The sequence below is a fragment of the Enhydra lutris genome, unplaced genomic scaffold (genome assembly GCF_002288905.1).
Source record: "Enhydra lutris kenyoni isolate GAN:26980312 unplaced genomic scaffold, ASM228890v2 scaffoldscaffold26, whole genome shotgun sequence".
Lineage (NCBI taxonomy): Eukaryota > Metazoa > Chordata > Mammalia > Carnivora > Mustelidae > Enhydra > Enhydra lutris.
This window is the reverse complement of record NW_019154110.1, coordinates 14302888-14311496: the sequence shown is the minus strand read 5'-3', so window position 1 is coordinate 14311496 and position 8609 is coordinate 14302888.

Below are 8609 nucleotides of genomic sequence, written 5' to 3'. Positions count from 1 at the left end.
TCTCCCTATCTCTCTCAAAAAATACAATCTTGGGGGGAAAAAAAAGTAAAATTTTTGAGGGTATTTTAAATTATTACAACAGTGATAAATGTCCCTTACAGATAATTTGGAAAAGACAGAAAAGTATTTTTAAAACATTAAACCAAAATCCTGCTATAAAATTACCACTATTAAACATGGTAATTTCAATATGAATAAAAATTTTAATAGGATGATACTTCACATGCTGCTTTATGTTTTCACTCCTTTTGCTATATACATTGAGTCACAGATAACTGTACAATCAATATTCTGTTGCTTCTAGTTTACTGCCACTGTTCATATATATGAAAAGCCTTGTCAATATATCTTTGTAAGTAATTGATGATTTCTTGGGGTTATTTTTATTTATTTATTCAATTAAAAAAAATGTTTTTAAGTCAACTCTATGGCAGCATGCAGCTCAAACTCATGAACCCGAGATCAAGAGTCGCATGCTCTACCAACTGAGCCTGCCAGGCATCCTTCTTGGGGTAATTTTTAGTAGTTTTTCCCTGTTATTTTACAGTCATCTTAACAAGCACCTTAAATTATTGTGGGGGGGGAGAGGTGACATATGATACCTATTTTTAAGTTCTTTATTTATTTTTGAAGACTTTATTTATTTATTTGACACAGAGAGATCACAAGTAGGCAGAGAAGCAAACAGAAGATGGGAAAGCAGGTTTTCCGCTGAGCAGAGAGCCCCATGTGGGGCTCATCTCTTGACCCTGGGATCATGACCTGAGCCGAAGGCAGAGGCTTAACCCATTGAGCCACCCAGGCGCTCCTATATATGACTTTTTTTTTTTTTTTTAGATTTTATTTATTTATTTGACAGACAGAGATCACAAGTAGGCAGAGAAGCAGGCAGAGAGAGACGGGGAAGCAGGCAGAGACGGGGAAGCAGGCTCCCGGCCAAGCAGAAAGCCCTATGCGGGGCTGGATCCCAGGACCCTGGGATCATGACCCACGCCAAAGGCAGAGGCTTTAACCCACTGAGCCAACCAGGCGCCCCTATATATGACTTTTTTTAAAAAGTAAACTCTAATTCCAACATGGAGCTCTGAACTCATGAACCTGAGATCAAGAGTTGCATACCCTGCTGCTGAGCCAGCCAAGCACCCCCTACATGACATTTTCTTAAGATTTTGAGAGAGCACGTGTGCACGTGAGAGAGAGGACGAGCATGGAGAAGCAGACTTCCTGGACTCTGGGCTCCATCCCAGGACCCTGGGAACATGACCTGAGCCAAAAGCAGACCCTTCACCAAATGAGCCACCCATGCACCTCTATGACATTTTCATCCAGCAAAAAATTCACCTTTTTTCTTTGATTTTAAAAGTGCTTTCTTTAGGCACCTTGTCTTCAGTACCTAATTGTTTAAATCAATCCTGAATTCAGTGGTGGTATGCTTGGACACCAGGTAGCTTCACAAGAGAAAGTTCAATGTTGAAATATGCAATCTCTGACTAGTGAAGAAAAACCAGTCATTCCAGAAGATGGAGCAGGTGAATTTACCGAAATTAACAAAACAAGGCCTTCCTGGCTGACAAAACATAAACCGAGTACTAACGTTTAAAGTGATAAGAAAAAAAAATGATAGCAGACAGTATAATAAAGTTTCCTTATCTCAACTTCCAATAAAAAGAGTGAAAGAGGGACGCCTGGGTGGCTCAGTTGGTTAAGCAGCTGCCTTCGGCTCAGGTCATGATCCCAGCGTCCTGGGATCGAGTCCCGCATCGGGCTCCTTGCTCATCAGGGAGCCTGCTTCTCCCTCTGCCTGCCATTCTGTCTGCCTGTGCTTGCTCTCTCTCCCTCTCTCTCTGACAAATTAAGAAAAAAAAAAAAAGAGTGAAAGACCATTTATACTTTTATCAACCCACTTAAAAAACAGGTAATCAGGTAATCTATCCTCCACAAGAAAGGAAAAAGCTACTTGGTGGGTACCAACATGGCTTGGTTAGCTTAACAACTACCTTCAGATCAGGTCATAATGATGGAACCTCGAGAGAGAATCCCACACCTCGCGCTCAACTCCACGAGAAACGTACTCTTTTCTCCGACCTTCTTACATAAGACCTTCCTACAAAAGCGATTATGCTAAAAAATGAAAAGTACCTATTTTTGGAAACAGTCATACAGGGGAGAGCGCGAACGCAGTCCCCCACTACCACAAATTATGCAGTCGAGTTTCCCACATTTGGGGAAATCGCAGGGGTCAGCACATCCGGAGTGCAATGGATAAGCCTCGCCCTGGGAAAACCACCTTCGTGATCATGGTATCTCCCCTGCCAGGTAAGTATGAATTGAAAGCGGCCACAGCAATACCCGATGCTGTGCACACCACTCAAAGGTTGGGGTCACTACTGAAACTCTAACTGGCCTTTATCTACAAACAGGGACACTCAACACCAGATTTTCGTGCTATGTATCTTGGTATTGGGAACAGCGGATAATCATGCACAGCTTTCCAGGAAAACACAGTTTCAAAAGGCCGTGAGTCTTGAATCTACATACTCCACCTCCCGGCATAACGTCATGCGCGTTCGGCAGGGCAGAGCTGGCAGCTGCGACCCCTTGCGGCTGGCTTTGCAGACTAGTTCCTCCTCCCACTTGCCCCAACCTAATTTTCCTGAAAGAAATCCATCCCTCTCAACTTTTGGGGTAGCCGAAGGTCTTCAGATCTCCCGTACTCTTCAGCAAAGTGAGCTTTTAACCGCGAGCCAGCTTAGCTTCAGTCTCTCCAGAGATACTAATGCTCCACAACCGCTCGGCACCATTCCCTCCTATTCCAGGAGATGGAGGAAAAAGGGTGTCCAGGAGAAACTGTCCTGGCTACGTGTTAGCACGGTGTATTGCAGAGCAAGGGTTTTGGAATCCATGATCTTGACTGCCATTCAGTGTACACACTGCTCGACTCTAGATAAGCTTCTAGCCTCTGAATCTCTTCCTCAGTTTCTACAGAATGGGGAGGAACTATTCAAACAGACCTCCACCCAGCTCAGGACCCAGGCTTTGTCTCTTACCCCTCCCTACCCATGGTCTGCTAATTACACCTACCCGGCAAGGATGGAGTGCTTTCCTTGAGAGCAGTCTATATTGCAGCCTATATTGCTGCCTTACTTTTCTCTCTGCCTGGCATTTAGTTACCTCACCCACTAGACTGTGGGCCTCTAGAGCAGGGTTTTTTCCTGTTTGTTTCTTTGAAAATAGTCAAAACAACACAACATATAATTATTGCATATATTATTTTACCAACTAATTTTATTCTCTCATTAAAAATATATAGGAAGGGGCACCTGGGTGGCTCAGTTGGTTGAGGCTCTGCCTTTGGCTCAGGTCATGATCTCGGGGACCTGGGATGGAGGCCCCCATCGGGCTCTTGGCTCAGCGGGGAGCCAGCTCTCCCCCGCCCCCCGCCCACCTGCCTCTCTTCCTACTTGTGATTTCTCTCTGTCAAATAAATAAATAAATAAAATCTTTTAAAAAAAAAAAAGCGTCTCTGGCCATAGGAAACATTTTTAAAAGTATTTTTAAAATACTTTTTAAATTTTAAATTCTGCATCCCTGGAGCTCTCTGGAAAAGTTCAGATGAAAACTTAAAACATTTACTGAAAAGAAAATGTACATATACATTACATAGGCTGAATGCTGAGACCTCCTTCTCATATTCCATTTGGTTTCCAGGACCATGGCAACCAAGCCTTTACTTTCTAGGATACTAGAAGTTTCCTCTGAAGAATATGATCACCATAAAACAAAGTCCCAAAGATGTCAGGCACGGGCTTTCAGAAAGACTACTATGCAGATTATTCTGCAGGCAAACAAACATTGAACACCTCACCTTGGCCCTCAGAGCTTCCAATCCACTTGTTAATATAATTTAAAAATTCTGCATGACAGTCCATCTTATGAACGGCCCATTATTTATATAATCGTTGCCCTGTTGCTGGACACATAGGTTGCTTCAGTTTCTCACTACACTAAATTCTGGGTGATAGGCAGAGATGGCATATTGAATACCTATAAATAATCAAGGAACACTGAACTACCAAGGTTGAAGAGATGTCTGACAAAAACCTCCAAAATGAAAGCTAGTGGCTAAACCAACCAACCAAAAGACAGTTTGGAGGAAAACGATTATACAACAGGAAGAAAACTAAAAACAAAAATAAATACTATCATTAAAATCTTCCGAGAGCTAAAAGACCTTGCATCTGAAAAATAAGTATAAGAAGCTACACAAATGGAAAATAAGAAAAAATTAAAAAAATAAAAAATAAGAAAAAATTTAAAAAAGAAATAAGAAAATAAGAAAAAAATATATGATTCTAAAACTAAAAAACTGAATATATGCATTGAGCAAAAAATATGAATAGAAGGAAAACAAAAGATTTTTTTAAATTGACCATGGTAGGGGTTCTAAATTTACAAATATGGAAAGTCTCAGAAAATTAAAAACCAAGGAGGAGAAATCACCAATGAAATAATACAAGAGAATTTCTCAGCATGAAAGTTTGCTGGTTGAAAGAGCCCTTGTCGGGCACATGCACCTGAATGTTTACAGAAGCAATGTCCAGAATAGCCAAACTATGGAAAGAACCTAGATGTTCATGAACAGATGAATGGATAAAGATGATGTGGTATATATATACAATGGAATACTATGCAGCCATCAAAAGAAATGAAATCTTGCCATTTGCAACGACGTGGATAGAACTAGAGGGTATTATGCTTAGCGAAGTAAGTCAGTCAGAAAAAGACAGCTATCATATGATCTCCCTGATATGAAGAAGTGGAGATGCAACGTGGGGGGTTTGGGGGGTAGGTAAAGAATAAATGAAACAAGATGGGATTTGGAGGGAGACAAACCATAAGAGACTCTTAATGTCACAAAACAAACTGAGGGGGGCCAGGGGGAAGGGGGTAGGGAGAGGATGGTGGGGTTATGGACATTGGGGAGGGTATGTGCTATGGTGAGTGCTGTAAAGTGTGTAAACCTGGCGATTCACAGACCTGTATCCCTGGGGCTAATAATACATTATATGTTTATTTAAAAATTTTTAAAAATTTAAAAAAAAAAAAGAGCCCTTGTCAAGCACTCCATAAAATGAATGACTATAAGACACACTAAGGGACGTCATTAGGAAATTATAGAATAAAAGAAACAAAGATGATTCTTCAGCTTTTCTAAGAGACAATTAAAGATTAGTAACATATGTCACATTAAAAAGATCAGGAATCAGAAAGCCTTCTCAAAAACTTTTGGAGAGTAGAAGCCAATAAAGTGATATCTGACATGATGAAGGAAAATTTAACTCCAACACAGAATTTGATTCTCATTTAAACTATAACCTAAACATCCTACCTCTGCAGTAGTTAGGCTGGAAGAGTGATGGGTATAGAGGCACCTGGCTGGCTCAACTGGTACAGCATACAAGTCTTGATCTTGGGGTCATGAGTTCAAGCTTCATATTGGGTGTAGAGATTACTTAAATAAATAAACTTAAAAAAAAAGTGATGGATTTACATAGGAGAAAAATAAAAGTAAAACGATCTCCAGAAAGAATATCTGGTATGACTTTCTTTGTAGAAAACAATAGGATATTGGAAGGTGTGGGAAGAATTAGCAATTCCTAACTGAGCAGAAAGTAACCAAGTGAAAAAAGGTAAAATTAAACAGAGGAAAAAAAAAAAACTAAAGAGAGAAAAAACAAAAAACAAGTTTAAAGATTTTATTTATTTATTTGACAGAGAGAAATCACAAGCAGGCAGAGCAGCAGGCAGGGGTAGGGGGGCGCGGGGGGAGCAGGCTCCCTGTTGAACAGAGAGCCTGATGTGGCGCTCAATCCTAGGACCCTGAGATCATGACCCAAGCCAAAGGCAGAGGCCTTCGGCCGAGCCACCCAGGCACCCCGAGAAAAAACAAAATTAAAGGAAAACGAATGACATTCAATGACAATGCTCTCCTGTGCATAATGTTTGTATAAGAGAAACATAAATACTCTGCTGAGCAGAGAGCCTGATGCAGGGCTTGATCATAGCCACCGATTAAGAAGTAGTGTAGAAAAAGTAGTTAACAAAATTCAGCACCCATTTATGATTTTTAAGAAATACTATCATCAGTTTGATAAACATCTATGAAAATCCTATAGCTAATATACTTCATGGTAAAAATATCTTCCTTCCAGATAAAGAACAAATCAAGAATGACTACTTTACCCACTTTTATCCAACAGTGTACTGGAGGTTCTTAGCTAGAGCTTAAGCCAAGGAAAATAAAAAGCCTTAGTTTGGAGAGAAAGAAAGAAAAACGTTTTTATTCACATATGACACAGTTTATGTAGAAAATCCTAAAGCATTTACCACCCCCCGCAAATCCTACTACATCCCATAATGGAATTTAGCAAAGTCACAGGATACAAGATTAATACATAAAAATCAACTAGATTTCTTTTTTTTAAATTAAAGATTTTATTTATTTATTTGAGAGAAAGCGCACTTGCAGGGGAGAGGGAGAAGCAGGCTCCCTGTTGAGCAAGGAGACCAATATGGGGCTTGATTCCAGGACCCTGGGATCATGACTGGAGCCAAAGGCAGCTGCTTAACCCACTGAGCCACCCAGGCGCCCCAAAGCTCAATTATATTTCTATGTACCAGCAAACAAACACTTAGAAAATGAAATTTTTAGGTCAAAGAAAGACAAATCCCACATGATTTCACTTATATGTAGAATCTGCAACAAAACAAAACTTAGATTCACCAACAGAACAGACTGATGGTTGGTTGTCAGAGGGGAGGTAGGCAAGGGGTGTAATGGATGAAGGAGATTAAGAAGCACAAACTTCCAGCTATAAAATAAATAAGACAGGGGGATGTAATGTACAGTATGGGGAATCTATATTATACGGGAATGTTAGTATTATATTAACTTTGTAAGGTCACAGATGGTAACTTGATTTATTGTGGTGACTTTTTCACATGTATACAAATGTCCAATTACTGTTGTACACCTGAAACTTATCTAATATTGTATGTCAATTATACCTGAATAAATAAAAGAATGAATAAAAGAATAAAATACGACTTAAAAGTGGCAAATACTTCACATTTTCTACCACTCACATTTCTTCCTGTATTTTCTTCTATCACTCTACAGTCTACAACAATAGACGTAAGGAGCAAAATCCCAACATTTTCTTTCAAAGCCCCAAAGCCTTGCTAATATCCTTATCTTTCCAACTGAAGAGCTAACAAGTAATAAAGAAATGTGATTTAAAATTATCAAGGGGGGGCACCTGGGTGGTTCAGTCCTGTTTTGTCTCAGGTCATAACCTTGGCTTAGGGTCATGGGTTGGAGCCATGCGTTCAGTAGGGAGTCTCGAGTTTTTCTCCCTCTGCTCCTCCCCCCATATGTGTGCAAATGCAAGTGCTCTCTCTCTCAAATAAATAAATAAGTAAATCTTCAAATAAAATAAAATAACCAAGGGAACTGACTGAAGAACAGAAAATTGTTCCATAAATGTAATAAAAGGATAGAGAAAGGAAGGTACTGGGGTAGAGAATATCAGCCAAATCCTCAGTAAAAACCCGAGCACAAACATTATTTATTGAGGCAAGTATGATGAAATTGATAAGGAAAATCTGTGTCTTTTTAAAAATTTTTCTTTTTTAATTTAATTTAATTTATTTATTTGACAGAGATCACAAGTAGGCAGAGAGGCAGGCAGAGACAGAGAGAGGGGGAAGCAGGCTCCCCGTTGAGCAGAGAGCCTGGATGTAGGGCTGGATCCCAGTGTCCTGGGATCATGACCTGAGCCGAAGGCAGAGGCTTTATTTAACCCACTGAGCCACCCAGGCGCCCCAAAATCTGTGTCTTATGATGGCCCACCAAGCCAGCAAAGGGGTCCCAGCCCCTGCCCCGGGCTCTTCCAGGTTCTTCTCTCTGCCCTGCTTCCCGCGCACCAATCTGGGGTCCTCCCCTGTCCCACTTCCCGCGTGCGCCAAGAGTAAAATATGCAGAAGTAGAAGGATCTAAATTACCTGCTTCTTGCTCAGGGTTCAGACTTCTGGAGATCACTCTCCTCTGAACCCGCCAGTGTCAAATAAATCTCCTATACTCCGAGATTTCCGAGTGCCGTTTGGTTCTTCTGTCAGTGATCCAGTTTAGGTTCCATAACAAAACAGCTAAACAAGTTTTACAAGTAGTATTCAGGGGGTCACCTCGCTGGCTCAGTAGGTAGAGCAAGCCAGTCTTCTGATCTGGGGCTGTGAGTTCAATACCCATGTTGGGCCTACAGCTTACTTTATTTTTATTTTTACTTTTTTAAAGATTTTATTTATTTATTTGACAGACAGAGATCACAAGTAGGCACAGAGGCAGGCAGACAGAGAAGAGGAAGCAGGCTCCCTGATGAGCAGAGAGCCCGATGGGGCTCAATCCCAGGACCCTGAGTTCGCAACCTGAGCTGAAGGCAGCCGCTTAACCCATTGAGCCACCCAGGCGCCCCCCTACAGCTTAGTTTAAAAAAAAAAAAAAAAAGTAGTGCTCTGGGGAAAGGAATGAGCAGGATGAGAAAGGGTGGATC